This window comes from Sarcophilus harrisii, chromosome 2 (genome assembly GCF_902635505.1).
Source record: "Sarcophilus harrisii chromosome 2, mSarHar1.11, whole genome shotgun sequence".
Lineage (NCBI taxonomy): Eukaryota > Metazoa > Chordata > Mammalia > Dasyuromorphia > Dasyuridae > Sarcophilus > Sarcophilus harrisii.
Genome location: NC_045427.1, coordinates 323,906,547 through 323,929,084, shown reverse-complemented (window position 1 = coordinate 323,929,084; position 22,538 = coordinate 323,906,547). Strand labels below are relative to the sequence as shown.

The window sequence follows — 22,538 nt, the reverse complement described above, 5'->3', positions numbered from 1 at the left end:
AGATCATGTTTCTTTCAATACATGTTTGCAGTTGCTTCTATTTCTTCAGCTATTATTCTGGCAACAGCATTTATCAATTCCACTGGATGCTGACAGTATTCATTTCCAACAGCAGAATGGATCCTGAGGTCTGGTCACTTCCTGAACTCCAAAAATGCCCGGACACTCCCATTTCAGAATATTCACTCACCTAAGATCCAGAAAGAACAAATACAAAAAAGAGACATTCTCACATGAAATATAGGTTGCCTTAAGAAGTTCATTATTGTCATTATTGTTGATGTTTGTCCTTCTGAAGAAGATTATGACATTGAGGAGGTGATACCATAAAATGCGAGTGAAGTGGATTAAGAAGGGAGGGCTCTGTAAGGTCACCTGCCTCACTTTTTCCTCCAGAGCCATCTGGGTCCAGAGACCTGGATTTAGTGGGACATCTTGGCCTTTTTAAGCTAAGGTCTTCAATAGTTTGACAGAAACTGCACCCATTCTTTCTCCAACCCAGATCTCAGGAGGTAACTCAATATTGTCTTCCTTAATGTAAAGCCATGAGAAAAAGAGTGAGAAATATAGGTGGATCAATCCTTTTACAGCAACCCCTGAGTCATTAATTTTTCTAGATCTCAGAGAAATCTCTATTCTAGAATCTCTTACATAGAGAATTCTTTATTATCACACAAAACAAAATCTGAGAAATCTTAACTGAAAGTAAGCTCACTATAAGCCTTCATAAAGTTTCTTGAACTAGACACAAACAGGGAATATCTATGCATGCTCCAAGGACTGCCCCTTCCATTGACCAGATAATCCTAGTTACACTCATGATTTCTTTCTCTCTGTAACATTTCTCCTTCAATTCTCTCCCCATCTCAATCCATACTCCATATAGCTGCTAAAGTGCTTTTCCTAAATCACAGGTCTAACTATGTCAGCCACCTACTTAATAAATTCTGGTGGCTCCCTCCAGGGAGCTTTAGTGACCCAAGAATCAACTCTATAATAAAATATAAAGTTTTCTGGCATTTAAAGTTTTCATAACTTGGCCCTTTCCTATTTTCTAGGTTTCTTATATAAATTCTCTCCTCCACACATTCTATATAGCCCAACCATACTGGCCTATATTTGATGGTCCTTACACACAAGGTTATATATCTCATGTTTCTTCCTTTAAACTAACTATATATAATGAATTCAATGATATAACTTTTCATATACACATCTTACAATCCCTGACTTCCTTCAAGATTCTGACCTTCTATAGGAGGGCTTTCCTCCTTATGCTTATTATTTGTTCTATCTTGTATATGTGATGGGGCTTGAACCTCTGTAACTTAATTTGAGTTGCTCTATCCATTTACAAAGAAACATATGCTTACCTCTGAAGGAATAATCACTTTGAATGATGAAGCAAATGCTGGGTGGTATACTGATCTGCCACGCTATGACAGGAAGAAGTGGGGAGCATGTGTCAAAATTATGTCAAACTAACAATGAAGACTGGCACAGTGGACCTAAAAAGGGAATGACTAGATTTTCTGCTTTTTCCTTTGATTCTTACCAGGACATAATGTAACTCAAACTCCCAGTGAAGGGTAAGAAAAGATAGTCTTTCTCCAATCCAGCAGCATAGCAACTGTGGTTATATGGCAAACAAGGTAAGGTTTTACTAAGCGAACTGAGTCTGCACTGTGGGGCACTGGCTGTCTTTTCTGCTTTGTGTTTCTCAGTAGGTGATTTATTCTAGAGCTTTTTGGAATATACCACACCATGAGAATGAGCTGAATCCTTGACCTATCTTACCAGAAAATGTGGGCTTAAATAGAATTGTTTGGACAGTGCAAAGCCAAGGTTAAAAAAATGTAAAATGCTTATTCAACAGTTCTGCAAATTGTTTTATGTTTAGATGTTTAAATTGCAATTTTCCAGAGTAACATAACAATACTTACCTCACAGCTGTTTCAAGGCTGTTGTTTTTTTTTTCTTTTAATGTGTATTTGTGAATCTCTTCTTAGAATTTCTTTTATATAGAGACAATAAATAACTGTCCTAAATTTGATCTACATTGTCCATTGAATATCATTCGACTCCTCACTTTTGAGGAGACCCTAGACAGAAGTTAAACTTAAGTTTTCAGTCATTCACCCTAGAGCTGCAGGATGGGAGGATAAAGAACTTGACTCTTCTTTTGGGCTGTCAAGCTTTCCTCTAGGAAAAAATATTGTAGTTTAATATGGTATCAAAAGACCCAGATTCAAATCCTAAGTACTAATTCTTTGACCAAGAAAGTTGCTCTGAGTATATGATAGAAAATCATTTAACTCTCAGACATGCAGCATGCTCTTTCATTTCACAAGATTGGGAGGATTAAATGCATGTGAATGGTCCCTATTCACCTTAACTAGTTCCTCCCCTCTCAAAAAATAAATAAGTAACCCCCTTAATATTTATTTTGCATATACTTAAATGTATCCTTGTTGTCTTTTCCAAAAGAATATAAACTCCTTGAGCTCTGGCATTGTCATTTTTTCTGCATATTTCCAGTGCCCACCAGAATACCTAGAACATAGGAATCATTTGAGCTCCACAAACACAAGAATCTGCAAGATACAATGAAAGGAATGGTATAAACCACAAGACCAGAATCAGTGCTCCCAGGAGGGAACAAACTTGGTTATTGGAATGAATAAAAGAGGCTAAAGCTTTGAAGCAACTTATGCCTCTAAGTTTGTCCGAGGTAGTATTTACATCTGCCTGAAATTTCTTCATTTTTAATTTAGAAACTATTCAGAAATGCAAAGCTCTGGCCTTAGGCAACTGAGGGCCAGTGGGCTGTCTAGCACTGTGCAAAAAAGCAAACTACTTTGTTACAAGGAATAAGCTTTAGTCCATAAAGTAGGTTTATAACAATCCAGGGCATTTTCCCCCTTGTAAAATGCATGAACATGATGAATAAACATTCTTCTTAAAGCAGCTTTTGTGGTCTGAAGAAAGGAGACATCATCTCACATTCAGGGAGAAAGAAGAAGACATGGGACTACCCATTTCTATCTGCAAATTCCAGCTGAGAAACATTTTGTTCCAAATTGAAGATGCCAGTGTGTATGCAAGTTCCCAGGGTCTACTTCAAAGATAGCAGAAAAAGGAAATCTTTCTTCTATTAAACAATTTCATTCCTAAGACTAAATTAACTTTGTTTTCTCCTTTCCCTTTCTTGTTCTTTTATTTCTTCCTTCCTTTTTCTGCTTTCCTCATTTCATTTTTTCTTTCCTTTCCTTCTTCCTTCTTTTCCTTATTTGCCTATCTTCCTTTTCTCTCTCCTTTTCTCCTTCCCTTTCCCCCAATTCCCAATCTTCTTTCTTCTTTCCCTTCCTTTCCCCTATCTTCCTTCTTTTTTCTTTTTCTCCCTCTCTTCCTCCCTCCCCTACTTTCCCCTTTCCTTCTTTTCTTCCTTTTCTCCTTTCCTTTCTTTCTCCTTTTCTTCCTCCCATCCTCTTTTTCTTCCTCCCTGCTTCCTTACCTTCTTTCCTTCCTTCCTTCCTTTCTTCCTTATCCTTTAAACCAAAGTCAGTATTCAGTAAAGAAAGAAACTGAGCCATAATTTATACTCAGGAAATCTTTGATGTCTGCTGATTATTATCATCCCTTAGTGTTTGCAAAATGATAGTCCTTTTGATCCTGTGCTATCACAGGTATTAAAGCCAGTAAACTAGCATTTATTAAGAGCTTACTATGTGCCAGGTATTATGCTTAGCAGTGGAGATATGGCCAAAATCAACAGTAACAACATAGCTCAAAAAAAAAAACCAAAAAACCAACCAATAACTTCGCAAAATGAATGCATTCTAATAGGGGGAAACAATAGAAAATAACTATATACATACAGGATGTATACAGTGTAAATAGAAAGTAACATCAGAGGGAAAGCATTAGCAGTATATGGAGATGGAGTATAGAAAAAGCTTTACAGAAAAGGATAATTTAGTCTTATTGTTCATTCGAACTATTCTCTATCCTGAGAATAGTTGTGTGTGTGTGTGTGTGTGTGTGTACCTAATTCTTCTCTTCAAATCAAAGCATTTTGCAGTAGGAAAAGGTGTCCACTGTAAAATGGTAGCTTTCTAAGGGACCATTGTATTTTTATCTTTGTGTTGCCAAAAGCTGTCACAATTCTTGGCATATAGTCAGCTTTTAATAAACTCTTATTGTATCCAATTGAATTGATAGTGTGCAATGCATGTCTAAGACTACACTGTTACTATTTCTGGTAAGACCTTTTCCTCTAAATGTATGGGATGAAACTATGTGTCCTATCTGATTACAATAACATAGGGTTTAGAATTGGAAGGGGGCCTAAGAGAAGATCCATTTCCCTCCTTTTATAAATTATAAAACCAAGAGGGGAAGTTGTTTGCCCAAGGTCATATAGGTAGAAAATGGAAGAACTGAAACTTGAGACCAAATTTTCAGATTCTAGCTACATTATGCATTCCTACTATATTTGTAATATACATTTACATAGTAATTTATATTTTCATTTGATTTTCTCCAAGAATCCTTTTAGGTAGGTAAAAATAAGTTACATATATACTATAGTGTTTTAAAATTTGCAAAGCCCTTTTTATACATTATCTCACTGGAGCCCATGAACTACACTATTGGGATGGGTAATAGAGGTATTACTATGCTCATTTTACAGGTGAGGAAACAGTCTCAGAAGAGTCAAGGATAGATTTGGATCCAAGTTCAAATCTCTATATCCCACTCTATGCACCATGTTACCTGGCTTCTGGTGGACAGGTACTGTTATTGTTCTTTTTCAGAATCATAACATCTTATCATTATAAGCCAGAATATATGTCTCTTTCCTCAGAAATCCCATAGTACTTTCTTCAAACCTCTTTTTTGGCATTTATCTCAACCTTTATAGCACAATTATCTGTGTATTTGTCTTCTTCTGGATAGTGAGGTCTTGGAGAGTAGATTCTATTTCTTTATAACTCCCATAGCACCTACCAATTACTTGCACATACCAGTTTTTAAATAAATATTTCATAAAATTATTTCAATTTTAGAATCTGGATGACCACTTATCAGGGATTCCTGTTCTCGTCCTAATTGTATGAGATGACCACTGAGATTCCTCTAAGTATCCATGATTTAAAACCAATGTCCATTAGAGACTCAAAGATTTACCTGAGTTCTCTCAGGAGATTAGCAGCAGAAAATGAATGAGAATCCAAGTCTCTCCCTTGATATTCAATCTAGTTCTCTTTCCACTATACCTCCCTTGAGGGAAACTATGTTTTTTGGCATAATCCAAACTATACCAAAGACTTGAATCAGGACAGGAAAAATAGAAAAGTATTTTTTCTTCCCAGGTTGGTCTGAGTTTCCACATTGAGCAGCTGTTTTCACTCCCTGAATTTAAAGCAGATGATATGCATTATTCAATCAAATTTCAGTCAACCTGAAAAATACTATAAAGCTTCCTATATCATAATCAATACACTTGGTCTGAAAAATGATGTTTCTTTTGTAAAATCTCACTAAAAGTGAGATTTTATTTTATTTTCTTGAAATGGAAACTGACCTGGAAAGCCTTGGCTGGATGGCCTCTATAACTTCTTGCTCTCTTCTAACCAAATGGTAATTCCCTGAAACCATAATTTCTTCTTTAATCATATGAAATAAAGACTCTATCCCTACCCATGTGGATTCCTATAGTGAAATTGACCTTTACTATCTGCTCTTATTTATGGGAAATAGGAGGGAGCATATCTTTCTGACATTTTTTACTTCCTTCAAGACTCAGCTCAAATCCTAATAGCATTTACAAAAAGGCCCCATCCCCATACATTGCTAATCTAATGTCTTCCCTCCAAAATTACCTTCCATTTGCCAAATACATATAGAGGTGTATGTATATATACTTGTTTGCATGTTATCTCTCCCATTAATATAAGCTCCCTGAGGGCAGGAAACATGTTATTGCCTTTCTTTGTAATTCTAGTTCTTAGCATTAGTGCCTAGCACATAGTCCATACTAAATCAATGCTTTACTGATTGATTGACTATATCTGTCAAAGTGTATTTCCTTTGCTTTAGTATGTAACCCCACTAGCAGGGGTTACAACATCTCTTTTTTTTCAATTAATACATCCATGGAACTTTCCAGGGTAATTAAAAAAAAGAAAAACATGGAGGAACAAATCAAACGCTCTCATTAGGATGGTGATTAAGATGGGTTAACTCTCAAGAGATTTCCCCACATTTATCAAAACTGAAATTCTTCTTGCCTTTCTCCCTACTAAAAATTAAACTGGAGTCCAACATTTTTCTTTGTCTGAAGTTGGAAATTTTTGCCCTAGTGTAACTTTCTATTCTAAAGAATGACACAAAATCTGTAAATATAAATCATTTCTTCTCATATTTCTTTAAAGAAAATAAAAATCTATGTTGGAGGAGAGGGCAAAGCAGCGGAAAGTAGAGTCAGGCCCCTAAGCAAAAAAGAATTATTTGTAGACAAAACACCCAGAGGGAGGACAATAGATTCTGAAAGTAAGAGAGACTAGATTTGGACCTACAGGGGCATGTGAAGCAAGGGGTTTCTGAAATGAATCAGCACCACAGAGCCTAAGTTCATAGCTAACCAAGGGCTGGGCTGCCTTCTTTAGTGTCAGACAGATGGGCTATCTAATGAGAGCACCTAGGCTTTCACGTTGTTACTAAAAGGAGGTAAGTTTACAGAGTTTTATAGCCTTTTGCTGGATATCATAAGTCTGAATTGTAACCCCAACTCTTTTTGCAAACCCCACAGTAGCATAGGGGCTTGCATACAGTGATACTTAATATTATACTGGACATTCCCCAAAGTCTCATCCTTGACCATCTGCTTTGCTCCTTACCCATTTGCTTCTTCTCTGATAGTTCATCTAGTCATTGCTTCAGCTAAATCTTCTCTACTGATGACCCCCAGGTCTCCAATTAGAGCACATACCTCTCTTCTATTGCTCTTTCCCCTTATTTCTAGTTACCTAAAGACAAGGATCACTTTCTATCTTCTCAATACAATATGTCAACAGAGTATAATTTCTCTGAGGTCAGGGATGGTTTCATTACTGTCTTTGTATCACCAGCTCCTATTACAATGTTCAGCACAAAGGAAGTATTTAATACATTTTGGTTGATTGATTGATATAAAAAATTGAACTCATCATCTCTTAGCTTGGGTACTTAATTATCTGAGCAAATGGAGGTAAAATAATTTCCCTGGCTGAGCCTCACTTCCTCATCTGTAAAATGGGGAAGGATGTACTACCTCATTTGATCCTCAATCTTGAGAGGGAAGTGCTATTATTATCTCCATTTTACAATTGTGGAAACTAGAGGCTTAGTTATTTGCCCAGGGTTACATAGCTAGAAAAAAAATCCAAGGATGGATTTGAACTCAGAACTCACCAGATATACCACCTAATTGTCCCACTTTAAACCCCCTAATGGTCCCTAATATCTATATAATTCTCTAATCTTCCACTTTAAGAAGTTTATTTTAAACAAAAAGTTATAAGTTCAGACAAAATCACTCCAAACTTCTAGTTAGGAAATATAATCCTTAGGCAGAGGTTAGCTTTCTGTATAACTTTTACATTTATATTTAATTATGCTTATATCTCTCCTTGGCCTCTTTGTGGTTGAGTCAAAATTTGGTTTACTTAAAATATTTGGACAGCAAAACATCAGATTATCTTACAGCATATATGTATATATGTTAATCATAATTATATGTATATATTATTATATTGTGTTAATGATATCATATTATTTGTGAATAGAGTGGCACCAGGAGGAGAAATTGAGAGAAGAACCAGCCTTTTCTCAGGACCTCCTCGACCAGATCTTCTACTTTGCTGAAGGAACTTTTGCTCTTAAAATTAGACAGAGCTGATCACCACACTTGCTCCAACCTCCTTTCAGACTTTCAGAATCTCTAAATGGTTTGGAGATAGTTCTTTGCCTTTATACAAATTCCTTAGAGCATGACCAAGTCTCTCACTTGATGGTTTTGATTGATTCGGGCACATTCCTGGTATGATTGATTCAATCAATCAAGAAGTAAGTACTTTTAAAGTAGATAGAATGATCAATAGAGCTCCCTTTTTCACAAAGATAAAGTCTGCACACACATTCTCTCTCTCTCTCTCTCTCTCTCTCTCTCTCTCTCTCTCTCTCTCTCTCTCTCTCTCTCTCTCTCTTTCTCCCCCTCTCTCCTCTCTCCAACTTTTACAATAATTCCCTTCCCACACTCCACTCCACCACTGCTGTCAGCAGGATTCCCTTCCTGATTGCCTTAACTTTGTCAATAGTACTACGATTTTCCCCATGTTTCAAGTTAGAAATCTCAGTCATTATTTTTGATGTTCGGTCATTTTCAATTATCTCCAATTCTTCATGCGGTGTTCTTGAAAAAGATACTGGGATGATTTGCCATTTCCTTCTCCAACTCAACTTAAAGATGAGGAAACTGAGGGAAAATAGGGTTAAGTGACTTGCCCAGGATCACGCAACTTGTAAATGTCTGAGGCTAGATTTGAACTCAGAAAAATAAATTTTCCTGTCTCCAGGCCTGTAGAGTTATCATAATAGCCTGCATGTACAAAGGATATCACAAAAGTTATCATCATCATCATGTGGTGGTTGTTATTTTAACATATTAAAGCTTACAGATGCAGTAAAACTTTTGGGGCACTTTATATAATAATATTTTTAAATGTACAAAGTGCTATATAGTGTGTTATTTCATTTCAACTTCACACTATTATCGCCATTTTTTACAGTGAATAAGCTGAGAAACAGAGGGCAAATAAATTGCCTGTGTTAAAATAGCTATCCATTATGCCATGTTCCATCATCCATTTTTTTTTTTATCCTATGTATCTAATCTTCTCAATTCTTCATTCTAAATGCCTCCTGAGTTTCTCCTCCATTTCCATTGCAATCACTTTAGTCTAGATCCCAATCACAGCATGTCTGGGTTACTACAACTGATTCCAAATTAGTGTCCCTATCACCAGTCTTTCTTCATTCCCCTCCCCCCATCCCCTATTTCACAGCCAAACTAATTTCCTCAAAACACTGTTTTCATCATGTCCCTCATTTGCTTAAGGACCTGTAACAGCTTTCAATTGCCTACTATGTCTGGTCTAAACTCTGCCTATCCCTTCATAATCTGGCTCAACCCTGCTCATGCAATCAATTCCCAAACAAGCCTTCTGTCCCAATCTAATTGGCCCCCCACAAAAAGTCATGCAAATCACTGCTATGTTTTCTTGCAACTTGGATAGTCCCTTCTCCATCCTGCCTATGCAAATCCTACTCATTCTTCAAGACCCAGTTTTAGTCCTCCCTTCCATGATCCCATTGTGATCCTTTGAAGGGTCTTTTTTCTCTGAACTCTATTGCACTCATAGTCAGTTCTATTCTACTGAATTCACAAGGATATGTCAGTATTTCTCTCTCTTTAGTTGCCATATATACCTCTTTCTTTTGCCTTCTTATCTGAATCACATATTCCATAAGAAAAGTCCTCAGCATCCCGGTGTATTCCTTACAGGTGCCTTGTCCAGTGTTGGGCACATCACCCAGGGAACTGTCAGTGGATTGCTATGGGTACTGGGGATGTTTAGCACAGATTGTACAAAGCAGAGATTCATCAAACCTGAGAAGGTCCACATTCCAGGAAGGGAATTCTACATTCCAGAACAAGAATCTGGGCAACCGAACTGATACCTTTCCCTAGCTGCCAACTGACCAGAATTTTTTGGTGTTTTCCACAGCTATCCACGCAGAGAGAGGAGTTTCCTTCTCTCTCCTCTTGGTATGGCAGTAATTAGAAACAGCAATCAATGCCATGTTGCATACCCCAAAGCACCACGGCTGGATGCACTGAACACATGTAGCTATGAGACCACCTGCCAGGGAAAGAATAGAAGAGTCATTTGCTGAACATGGCAGGGGTGACGGTTAAGGGGATGAGTTTCTGAATAGCAAGTAGCTGCCCCAACTTCCCCAAAGCCCTAAATAATTTCCACACTTTAAAAAAGAGAGAGGGAGGGGGGGAAATATGCTTTAAAATTTTCATGTCTATTATTCCACTTGTGAGACTTTGTGAAGGGCTGTGAATACTAAGAGCAAGAGCTAAGATGACACAATTATATTAAGATAGATACAATTTTGGAACTGAGAAGAAGAGGGAAAAATCTGTCAGTTTTGCCAGCTTGTGACAGTTACTTGCTATGTGATGTTGAGCAAGCCTCTTATCTGCTCTGTGCCTCAATTTCATTATCTGTTAAAAAAAAAATCAGGGTCATAAATGCTCTGGTACTTATCTCACTTATTTTCATGTGAGATAACATAAGAAGCATCTTACAAACTTTATATTTTGCAAATTTAATGTCATGTTCATTGAATATTGCTAAGTGGGTATATCAAGGCTCTAAGCCTGTCCAAGAAGAGACTAGATGACAATTTCTAACAGAATCTTTCTACTATGCATAGTGTAGTGTGGGAAAGGGAAAGAAATAAGCATTTAAATAGCACCTCCTACATGTTAATCTGTGCTAAACATTTTACTAATAAAAGCGGAAAGGACACTGGATTTTTGAGACATAGGACCTGAAACTGAATCTCAGTTCTGCTGCTTACTATTTGGGTAACTTTGGGCAATTCTTCATTTTTTTGCCTCTCTGCTTCCCGGATGGATGGGACAATGACTAGACCACTACACATGGAGACAGGAAGACCTGAGTTTAGATATAACCAGATACTAATTAGCCAAGTGACTTAACTTGGACACATTGAAAGGCCCAATTTCCTCATCTATAAAATGATAATAGTAGCACCTACCTCCCAAGGATGGTTTTTGAGGGTAAAACGAATGGTATTTACAAAGTGTTCTACAAATCTTAAAGTCTGATATAAGTGCTAGCTAGTGTCGTCATCATCAGGTTGGTCTATACCAGGGATACTTTTTTTTTTGGCTTTTATTTTGCTTTATTGTTTCTTTTTTCACATTTAATTGTATTTTTTCCAATTACATGTAAAGATAATTTTCAACATTCTTTTTTTAAGATTTTCAGTTCCAAATTTTTCTCTCTTCCTCCCTTTCCATTTTACTCCCCAAGACAGCAAGCAGTTTGATTTAGGTTATACATTTACAATCATGTTAAACATATTTCCATATTAGTCATGCTATGAAAGAAAAATCACAACTGAAGGGGAAAAACATAAGAAAGAAGAAACAAAAAAATTGGAGATAGTATGCTTCAAACTGCATTCAGTCTCCATAGTTCTTTCTCTGGATGTGGATGGCATTTTCCATCCCAAGTCTATTGAAATTATTATTGAAATATTGCTAAGAAGAGCTAAATCTATCATAGCTGATCATCACACAGTCTTGTTGTTACTATGTAAAGTGCTTTCCTGATTTTACAATAGGGATTCTTTTTGTTTGTTTTTGTTTTTGTTTTTTTTCAGAGGCAATTAGTTAAGTGACTTGCCCAGGGTTACACAGCTAGAAAGTGTTAAGTGTCTGAGATCAAATTTTAACTAAGATCCTCCCGATTTCTGGGCTGGTACTCTATCTACTATACCACTTAGCTGCTCCTACAGCAGGGATTCTTAATCTTTTTTTTTCCCTTTTTCTTTTTCTTTTTCTTTTCTTTTCTGTGTGTGTGTGTGTGTGTGTGTGTGTGTGTGTGTGTGTGTGTAACAAACTCCTTGAACATTCTGCTGAATCTTGTGGATCCCTTCTCAAAAAGCTTTAAATAATAGAAGGAAAAGTTAAATTTCAGTAATAAAGATGCAATTTTTCCCCATCCAAGTTCATACACCTTCTGAAATCTATCCATGTACCCTTTAGTGCATGGATCCCAGGTTAATAATTCCTCATCAGATCTAAATGTATGCTTCCATTATATTTTCCTACAAAGATTTCTATGATCTAAGAATATGAATGCCTATCAAACAAAGACTACTCTCAGTCCCCTCTCAGAAGTACTTGCAGGTAAGGAATGAATATGTTTCTAAAGAAATACATTCTCAGTTCTCCTTATAAATTCTCTTTTCCCAACACTTAATAATTTAAATCCTTTCTTCCTTTCCAAAAATCCACCCACTCCCTATGGGAAGTCACCTAGTCTTGTCACCTAGTCTCTTCAAATATATCTGTAGAAAAAAATTAATTTTCCTGAAAAAAAAACAGTGCTTTCATCTATCACAACCATTACTCCCTGTTGCATACCAGTGTCCCCCAAACTATATTCAACTACCTCAAGTGCCCAGAGTGCTTAATTGCTCAGGAATATATTCTCTTTTTTTTTTTTTATACTTGATTTAATCTTTTTTTTTTAATAGCCTTTTATTTACAGGTTATATGTATGGGTAACTTTACAGCATTAACAATTGCCAAACCTCTTGTTCCAATTTTTCACCTCTTACCCCCTACCCCCTCCCCCAGATGGCAGGATGACCAGTAGATGTTAAATATACTAAAATATAAATTAGATACACAATAAGTATACATGACCAAACCGTTATTTTGCTGTACAAAAAGAATCAGACTCTGAAATATTGTACAATTAGCTTGTGAAGGAAATCAAAAATGCAGGTGGGCATAAATATAGGGATTGGGAATTCAAATGGATTTTAGTCATCTCCCAGAGTTCTTTCTCTGGGCGTAGCTGGTTCAGTTCATTACTGCTTCAGGAATATATTCTCAAAGATTTACAGGATCCTCTCCCTCATTTTACCAGGTCTGTTGTAATCAGAACTAATCACTAATCACTAACATTAGATTACCTTGGTAGCAGTTTTGAAGATCTCTAATAAGCTTTCTCAAAGAGCAAAACCAAATTGGATTTTTTTCCTTCCCTTCAGTCCTATGTAATTGACAATTCTCTTTCTATTTAGTTTGTTATCTAAGTTTCCCATCCAAATGTGCAGGTTATCCAAATTTGATTTATTTGTTTATAGAAAACTGAATTGTTAGTGACTGTACATTATAACAACTAAATTTATCCTATGGTCCTACTTATATTTTATATGACATTTGGTTGTTTTATTAAAGTTATTTGGCCTTAGGCAACGTTTATGTGGTTACATACAAACATAAATGCACTTTTAGATTATTTTAAGTCATCCCAATTTAGCTAAAGAACAACATAGACTCTCTTGGATAAGCAAATTGAGTCGAGTGGATTCTGCCCTAAACCCTAAAGCAAATAAATACTATTTTAAAATATTCTTATCCTGTTAATGAAACAAATTTAGAATCTTTCCATTATCCCTGCTGCTTATATTATTTAAATACTTAGCAAGAATATGCCCAACTATTGTAGAGATTCTCAGATTGGACATTTTGGAAACATCAAAAAAATTTCAAAAAAAGCTTTCTCATTCTATATTAATTGCAAAATTCATCTTTAAGTTCAATATGATACTGATTCCATTTGGGCTGAGGTTTCTTTTGTTTGTTTCATTTTATTGATGACTTAGAGAAAGTAGAAAGCAGCTATCTATATCTGACTTACTTGAAATCCTTTGTATTATATCCCAGTGCAGCAAAATAGTCAAACCACAAGTTTGATCTTTGCTAATGTTAACCTTTCACAGGTAGTGAGGGGTTAGCTAAAGCAGATATGTATATAAATGGAGTGTTTGAATGAGTCTCAGAAGTTTCTAATAATAGGATCATAGGTGTAAGAACAGTGATTTTGTCATTGACAAAAAATGCAGGATAAATGTCACTTTCTCCCACTCTGCCTCATTCTTCCAGAAATATATAAAAAGAATGTGTATAGGGGGAATTGTCCTGACATATCTTTTGCTATGCTGTACTTTGCTTTGAACTAGAATATCTTATAGTTGCTCTGGTTAAAGGAAAATCATTGGGTATCCACGAGCTATGGTTTTGAGTTGATTCTAATCCAAAGTATGCTTTAAATCTAGGATTATTTTTAAGGGATCCTTGAATGAGAGGAACTCATATATGATTCAGAGTTAGAACTGATTTGAGAATCATTTAAATTTAGATTTTGAAATCATTTAGATTTAGAACCAGAAAGAAATTTAGAATTTAACTTACTCATTTACATATTGGAAACCTGAAGCCTAGGGAAGGAAAATGACTTGCCTGGATACCTAGCAGATCCCCCAAACTCTGATCCCAAATACAGTGCTTTTTCCACTCTTCCTGGGTCATTGAAATCCTGTGGGATGACAAAAGTCAAGAGTTTTGGTAATAGCCCAGGATATAGCTGACGACCTTGGCTTCTTTGATTCCTGACCAAATTCTAAGCCCTCCCTGGTACCTACTTCAGCCACTTTCATGGCTATTGGAATAAATTGTTCTCATCTGCCCATTCCACCAGGGAAGTCTTCACTTACTTGGAGCAGACATCCCCCTACTCATCTTCAGGTCTGAGACCTGTTGATTACCCTCAAACTGGTTTAGTCTGTCTGCCAAGATGGTTTACTAGGACTAGGCTCCTTGGAGCCATAGGTAAGAATAGGGTGACAGGTGGACATTAAAGGTGAATGGGCAAACCTGAAAAGGGGCTTGGCAAGCCCTCATACCAGAGATACTGATCCTTCTAAACAAATATGGGATGATTGCTAGAAGGTTTGGGAGGACCTAATATCAGTTGGCATTTGTTTGTTTTTTAAGAATGGAAGAAAATTGGGAATCTTTGAAAATGTAGAGAAGGAAGAAAAATGTAAAGACTGGGAACAAAAAGTACAAGGACAGGGAGGAATTACTTGAGGATGAGATATGCTAGAGAAGAAATGAGGAGCTGGGATCAGGCACATATGAGAATGGTTGCCCTTGTAGGAGAAGGTCCACATGTTTGCTTAGGACCAAAGGAAAGGAGGAGAAAGTGAAATATGATGTCAAAGGGAGCTTATCTTGAATGGCTCCAATATTTTTTCTTTAAGTAAAGTAAGAGACCGGGGCCTCACTTGAGAAAGGGAGAAGATTTTGTGACTTACCTCAAATTATGCATGTGCACAAATAAACTCTCATCCTTTCTGAAGTGACTCCATCAACTATGGTAGAGAAACTATAGTACTTTACCATTTTCTTCTTAAGCTCATTTTACAAATAAGGAACTAAGACAAACAAAGTTAGGTGACTTGCCCAGGTTCACACAGTGGGGAAATGTCTGAGGCAGGATTTGAACTCAGAAACATAAGCCTCCTGACTTCAGGCCTGGCAGTCTATCTACCGCACCCCACCCCACCCCAGCTACTTCCAAATCAGTGTTTCCTACTTCTTATGGACCAGAGGGAAAGGGAGTAGTTTATCTTGAATCATTTCCATGAAGGGACTACATAGAGACCACCACAACTGATTCCTGAAAAATGAGCTTGTCAAGGTCCCCTCTAGATTTAAATCTACAATCCTGTGCCGTGTAAAGCTGCATCTGACCCTGTGATCAGGGATAGGCAAGGTGAGTGAGAGCTTTCAATTTTTCCAAGTCTAAACTGTTATTCCAGAGAGTTTTTACTTTCATTGGCATTTCTGTTTTTTTAATCGCATTTAATGTAGCTTTAATTTGTATAGATTTGGTTCATTTTCTTCTTTTAAAAAGTTATTCAGCTGGAAAGATTATGCTGAAAGCACCTAATTAGTCATTTTTGTCAGTCATGCAGCCTTTCAAGCACTTATTTTACAGATATGGAAAACTGAGGTCAAAGATGTTCAATGGCTTGCCCAGAATCACAGTCTTGGTATCATCCTTGACCCCTTATTCTTACTTATTCCACATAGCCAATAAGCTACTATATTTTGTTTCTATTTCTGCAGTGTCTCTCCCCTTTTCTCCTTTCTCTGAGCCACCACCCTGTTTGAAGCTTTCATTATCTCTCCCTGAGACTATCACAATAGTCTCCAAATTGGTTTTTATGCTTAAGTCTCTCCTCTCTCCAACCCTTTCCTTTTCACAGTTACCGAAACGCTTTTCCTCAATGGCAAATCTGACCATGTCACTCCTTTACCCAATAAATTCCACTGCTCCCTATTACTTCTAGAATCAAATATAAAACCTATTTCAAAAGTCTTTCACAATCTGACTCCAACCTAACTTTCTGACTTTATTGCATATTACTCCCCTCCATCAGTTCTGAGATATAGCAATTACTAATTTCCACGGTGTAAATGTTCATACTGAAAGTTTAATAATCAGTTCTCCCAAGCTGGTTAAAGCTGCCTCCAGATACCTCAGTATCTGCTTTGTAATCTGGATAGATATTACTGGCTAGAAGAGTAGGTCTGAGTCATTTTAAATTCATCCTTAAATTAACTTTCTTCCTAATTTTCCATTGATCTACCTCTTTATCTTTCCTTCTGGCTTTAGAATATTCCATAACTTCCTCCTACTTTCTGTTAATGAACTCTGCTCTCTTGTTACCCTTTTCCCTCTGAGTATTAAAATCTCTTATTCTCTATTTCAACAGTTTAACCACAGATCTTCTAGGAGTCAATTCTTTATAAGACCAGATTATATACTCCTTTCTTCTATATTCTTCCTTTGAATAATCATCTTAATTACACTTTCATCCTGCTGTGGCCCAAATCTTTACCTCTCCTCTCATAATTTCAATTTTTAGTATATTATCTCAAGATTTCATATTCTCCTATTCCCTTATTATTCTTGGAGCTTGGCTACCTGGTTCTCTTAACCCCCCTCCTGGGGCCTGGGAGTCTGTGAAACAGTTTCTCTTCCTACTGAATCCATACGGTTTATGGTCACTGATACTAAGCTTCCCTGTTGTTCTCATGTTTCCCAATCATTTTCTTCCTATTGGTAAGCAGCAGGTTCAGAGCTGTTGCATTTTCTCCTTTCTAAGTCATAAAATTTTCCTCTGTGTGATCTAAGAAACTCTCAGATGCTCCAATGGTAACTCAGCAAATAATAGGGTAGTTAAACCCCTATGTGTGTCAGGCGGGTAGATTCATTGTTTATGGCAACCTGTCACCATAACAGCTAGCCATTACTAGTTGGTATGTTAAATTATAAGAGCACATGAAAAAAAAAATCACTTTATTATTTGTCCATTGCTTATCAAACCCCAGTGAGGTGACCTCAAATGAGAGCATCCCCATTGTAATGGATGAGAAAGCTAGAGATTCCAGGTCAGTGGACTTGCCAGAATCCCACACTGATCCATTAGTTGCACCAAAATTCCAACATACAGACTATAAACTATCTGAATGAGTGAAATCATAGTAGATAGAAAGGTCTGACATTTATTTTCTGTATCTTTCCAGCTTCTGGAGGTTATTCTCTTTATCTCTCCCTAAGATGAAGAGATAAAATCCCCCCTGCATCTAATTGCTTGGTGAAAGGTATTTAACATCCTTGAAAAATTATAGAAATGGACATGAATGCCTTTTATTTACAAGGTACTTCTCTCTGATCAATGCAGCTCTTTTTATAGAAAATACATTCTCAGAAATAATGAAGACCTAAATCTCATTTCAATGATGGAAAACCAGATGCACAGAAAAGAGATAGGATTTAACCAACTGACAAATGGTCCTTGGAATTTTCAAACACCCACTTGGCTCAATAAATTAATTGTATTTTGACCAACTTTAAAGAACAAGGGGAAAAGTTATTGGGATTATAGAATTAGAACTAGAAAGGACCTTAAAGATCAGCTATTTATACCCAAGAAAAATGAGCCCTAGAGAGGCTGACTTGCCTTCACATACGGAATCATACTTACTATCTATGTGACCCTGAGCAAATTATCTAATCTGTTTGCCTCAGTTTCCTCAACTATAAAAATAGGAATAATAGTAGCACCCTACCTCCCAGGTTTATTGTGAGGATCAAAAGAGAAAATATTCTAAAGGGTTTAGCACAGTGCCTAGCACATAGTAAGTGTGATGTAAATGTTAGCTATTATTATAATTAATTATTATTATAGCTAAGATTTAAGCCCTCTAGTTTTAACTCTTTTAAATAAAAAGAGCTAAGTCATCCTTCTTCAAAGTCCCCTAAATATAATGGCAAAGGACAAACTCCTATTCCTGTGGTCTTCATAGCTTTGCAAATTATTGACTTTTTTAAAACTAGATTTGCAATTTCATTGATATTGGGAACTATCATATAGGAAACTCCCTCCATTAATATGGATTGAAACTTGCTCTGAAATTTATAATATTAAAGAGTTGCCATGAGCATTGAGAAACAAAAGTGGCTTGTCCAGAATTACCTAGTTAGTATGTCTCAGAGGCAGAACTAAAACTCAAATTCTACACCCTGCCATCCTCCTGCTCCTGCATTCCCCCACCCCTCTCCCTTCATTTCCCCACCCTTCTTCCCTCCTGCCAGCTCCCTTACATACACTCTAACATCCCTCTATCTCTCTCAAACACTAGTAGACTCTCCATCAACCATAGTTGTCATTCATTTTCAAAATAACAGATCACATTTGTGTAGCATTCTACAACTTTAAAAAATATTTTTCCCATAAAAACTTTATAAAGTAAATACTCTAGGTCTTAACCTCATTTTACAGAAAAATAAATTTCAAAGAGACTATAACTTGCCCAGTTTCGAACAGGCTATTCAGTGACAAAGAAGGGATTTGAAGATCCAGTCCTGTCTGCCACATCATAAGGGCTCTCTTCCATGGTATAGAGTAACATGGAACTCCCAGGGCCAGAGCAGGGTCACACCCTCCAATCGTAGCTGAACAGTTCTCTATGTCCTTTTAAACTACCTGGTGGTTCACAAATCACCACTATTCAGTAAACTTTAAAATTTGTCTAAAAACCAACTCAGGACATCCCCCAAATCAAATTGGAGAGCACTTAATTGCCTACTGGCTATATCCAAACACCTGGCATCAAAAACCAGAACCCTAATAGGATATATACAATATAATGCAAGCAATAATGCACGCTGCTCGAGATGGCTCAGACGTGGTCTGACCACCCACAATACCCCTGAACAGAGAAGGAGCATGAGGGAAATGGATCAGCAGGGAGATCTTCCCCCATCCTTTTTATGTCTTTGCTCTTTTTCACATATGTGTATGAAATTCTCTCCTCTTCTCCTGCTTCTCCGACTTCCTCAAGTCCCAACTCAAAGTCCACATCTTACAAGAGACCTTTCCTGTTTCCCCCTTAATAAAAGTTCCTTTCTTTTATTGATTATCTACAATTAACTTTATACATGTCTTCTTTGTTCCTAGTTGTTTACATGCTGTTTCCTCAGTTAGATTGTGAGCTTCTTCTTAAGAATAGGTAAGGGTTTTTGTTTTTTGTTTTTGTTTTTGTTTTGTCATTCTTTGTATATCTGCTTGTTGTTCCTCCTTTGTTTTTGAAAAGGCAACAGGAGGAAATTGACTTGACTTGCAAGTGAATTGGTTTTCAGTGAGGCAGAACAGTACAAAGTCATCAGTCTCATTCCCTCTTCATCGGAGTCCTTTGGCAAGCAGACATCGCCGTGACTAGGGGGGGTCCAGCTTTGTATGCCTAGAACTTAGCAGAGTGCTTTATATGTACTAGGTGCCCATTACAGTCCTGGCAGATCTGACTTCACCTGTGGAGAGCGCCAGTCTCTACCTGTAAGGGTCCATTTGTCATCTACTCTTAGGCACTTTCCTAATTCAGGTTTATGCATGGGGGTCTACACTACCACAGGTCATAGACTCTCAATCTAGCTGGAGAATCATTCCTTCCTTCTCACCTTTTTTGTATTTCACAGTGAATTAAACATCATAGGAGGGGATTGAGAGAACTACCTGTCTCTGGGAGTGGGAGTGGGCTACCTCTGCTACTGATGTCACCCTCTGCATTCACCTTCCTTCTTCCTCTGCCCTCACCTGCCCCATTCAAAAAAAACCTATCCTTTCCAACCCAACAGATCAAAGGATTCTTACTTAAAGCCAGTCTGGGCGTTGCTATGGCAATGAAAGATTCTGGCCATCGGAGAGCTATAGCCCCGGTGCCGGAGGTGTCACTGAATCACAAGCTAGTTCTGGATGGATGAGCAGCCCAGCACCAACCAGCAAGCCTTTCTGCTCAGGAAAATCACTAAGCTGTTCAAGCTCCTCTCCAAACTCCCGTGAAGCATCCTTGACAGAAAGTCAGCCACACTGCAGATGGATCCGACACCATCTGGCCTGATCAGAGCCCTTGGCACACACCAAGATTCTGGTGGGGTATTTTTTCCATTATGCTCTAATGGGCCTTTACAAGGAGTCTGAATGAAGAAGCAATTTGCCAGCTGAGTCTGAGAGTGGCCCAGTTTCTCTTCTGCTGGTTCTTAGAAGGAGCTGCTCTCCTGACGCACCCTGCCAAGCCATACATCCCTAAATCCAGCTCACACTAGCAATTGCTAGATTGGGAGGTGGGGAGGAGGGGGCGGACAGCAGGGACTTTAACTAGATTATCCCAATGTAGGCATCCTCCTGGACATCCTCAAGGATAACCCAGACATTCTGATTTTGTTCCCATGTTGAAAAGGGTTCCCCTTCACCCTACATGATGATGAAGGGGGAAAGCATTTAGCAAGTTCCTACTGCAAGCCAAGCAAATGTTTTACAAATATTATCTCATTTGATCTTCACAACAACCCTGTGAAGATGTTATTATCATATTTCCCATTTTACAGATGATGAATCGAGGTAGACAGAAGTTAAATGATTTGATTCATCCAGGTAGGGAATATCTGTGTCTAGACTTGAATTCAGGTCTTGGCTCCAGGCTCAGTGCTCTCTCCCCTATACCAACTACTTACTTCTGAAAGGAATAGGAAGAAATGTAGACAATGTGAAATCAAAGATAGTGATAGAAAAAAATTTAAGGAAAAAAAACACTCATGCAGTCAGTTGAGGAAAAGGAATAAGAAGTCATGGATAGATAAAACAATGAGTAACCTTATTCTGCTTGACCCTTGGCCTTTCCTTTATGGTCTGAAGTTCTTTCTCTCTTCCTTTGAGATTGCTACTTCCCTCCTGGAAGGTGAATCAACAGCTGGCAGCACTAAGCTTCCCACTGGCAATCACATGGGAGGTCTGCCTGGACTTAGGACATGTATCAGTTGGCAATCTAATTCCATTCTATTTGCAGAAATGTATGTGTGTAAGTGTATGTGTCCTCAGGGTTATTGTCATGTTTTCAATGTAGAGAAATTATTTTCGATAAAGCTGCATGTTTTTTCTATACTACAAATTTCCCTGAAATTCCCTCGGATAGCAAGTTCACAATACATATCTCTCTCCCTCTTTTGAAAAAAGAAAAAAAAAAATAGTGATCAAAGAGTCAAGGCAGAACAGCTCCTGAAGACTAAAAAGGAATGAAAATAAAGTTCTCCAAGAAAATATTGGTTTATCATCCTTGTCTGGTATGTTGTAAAGGGAATTCCCCTTCAAGTGCATGTTGTCAGGGGTTCTTAACCCCTTTGACAGTCTGATGAAGCCTTTAAACCTTTTGGGTTGTCAACAAGCATTTATTAAGCACTTGCTATGTGCCAGGAACTGTGCTAAGGATTTGAAAAGAGGCAAAAAATAGTCTCTCACCTCAAGGATCTCCCTGATTAATGGAGAAGACAACATGCAAACATGTGCAAGCAGCCTGCAAGATAAATTGGAGAGGAAAGATACTAGCTTTAAGGGGAATCAGAAAATGCTTCTTACAGGAGGTAGGACTTAAGCTGACTCAGTGAAAACCAGGCAAATCAGGAGATGAAGAGGAGAAGGGAGATAATTTCAGGCATAAAGAACAGCAAGGAAAAATGCATGGAGTTGAGAGATAGAATGTTAGGTGAGGAAGAGCAAGAAGGTCAGTGTCATTGGATCATAGAATGCAGAAGATAAAATACATATAAAATATCATTTATGTTAAAATAAAAGTTATCAAAATTTTATATGACTTCTCACATTGAGAATCCCTGCATTAGAACCAGGAGATCATTATACACAGGAGCAATAGTATTATACAATGATCAATTCTGATGGATGTAACTCTCTTCAACAATGAGATGATTCAGGTCAGTTCCAATGGTCTTGTGATGAAGAGATCCATCTGCACGCAGAGAGAGGACTGTGGGAACTGAATGTGGATTACAATATAATATTCTCATTCTTTTTGTTGTTGTTTGCTTGTATTTTGCTTTCTTTCTCATTTTTTTTTTCCCTTTTTGATGTGATTTTTCTTGTGGAGCATGATAATTGTGGAAATATGTACAGAAGAACTGCACATGATTAACATGGATTACTTGCTACCTAGGGGAGGGGGTGGCGGGAAGGGAGAAAAAAATTAGAACACAAGGTTTTGTAAGGGTGAATGTTGAAAATTATCCATGTGTATATTTTGAAAATTAAAAATTTTAATAAGAAAAAAACAAAGAATCCCTGGAATAGATGATTTCTGAGGTGCTTTCAAATCCTAAGATTGTATGATTCTGTGACAGAGAACAATATAGAACTAAAATAAAGCTGTGCAGTAAGAGGGGGCAAAAAAAAGA

The 22,538-nt window shown here is 37.3% G+C and overlaps 1 long non-coding RNA gene across 1 annotated transcript; it reads left to right on the top strand.

Annotated features, from left to right (window-relative positions):
* Positions 1–1,561: 1,561 nt before the first annotated feature.
* LOC116421592 lies at positions 1,562–20,591 on the top strand. The gene is made up of 3 exons (XR_004232037.1): positions 1,562–1,652; positions 4,694–4,794; positions 19,935–20,591. It is a non-coding gene; the product is annotated as an uncharacterized LOC116421592 (long non-coding RNA).
* Positions 20,592–22,538: the final 1,947 nt, after the last annotated feature.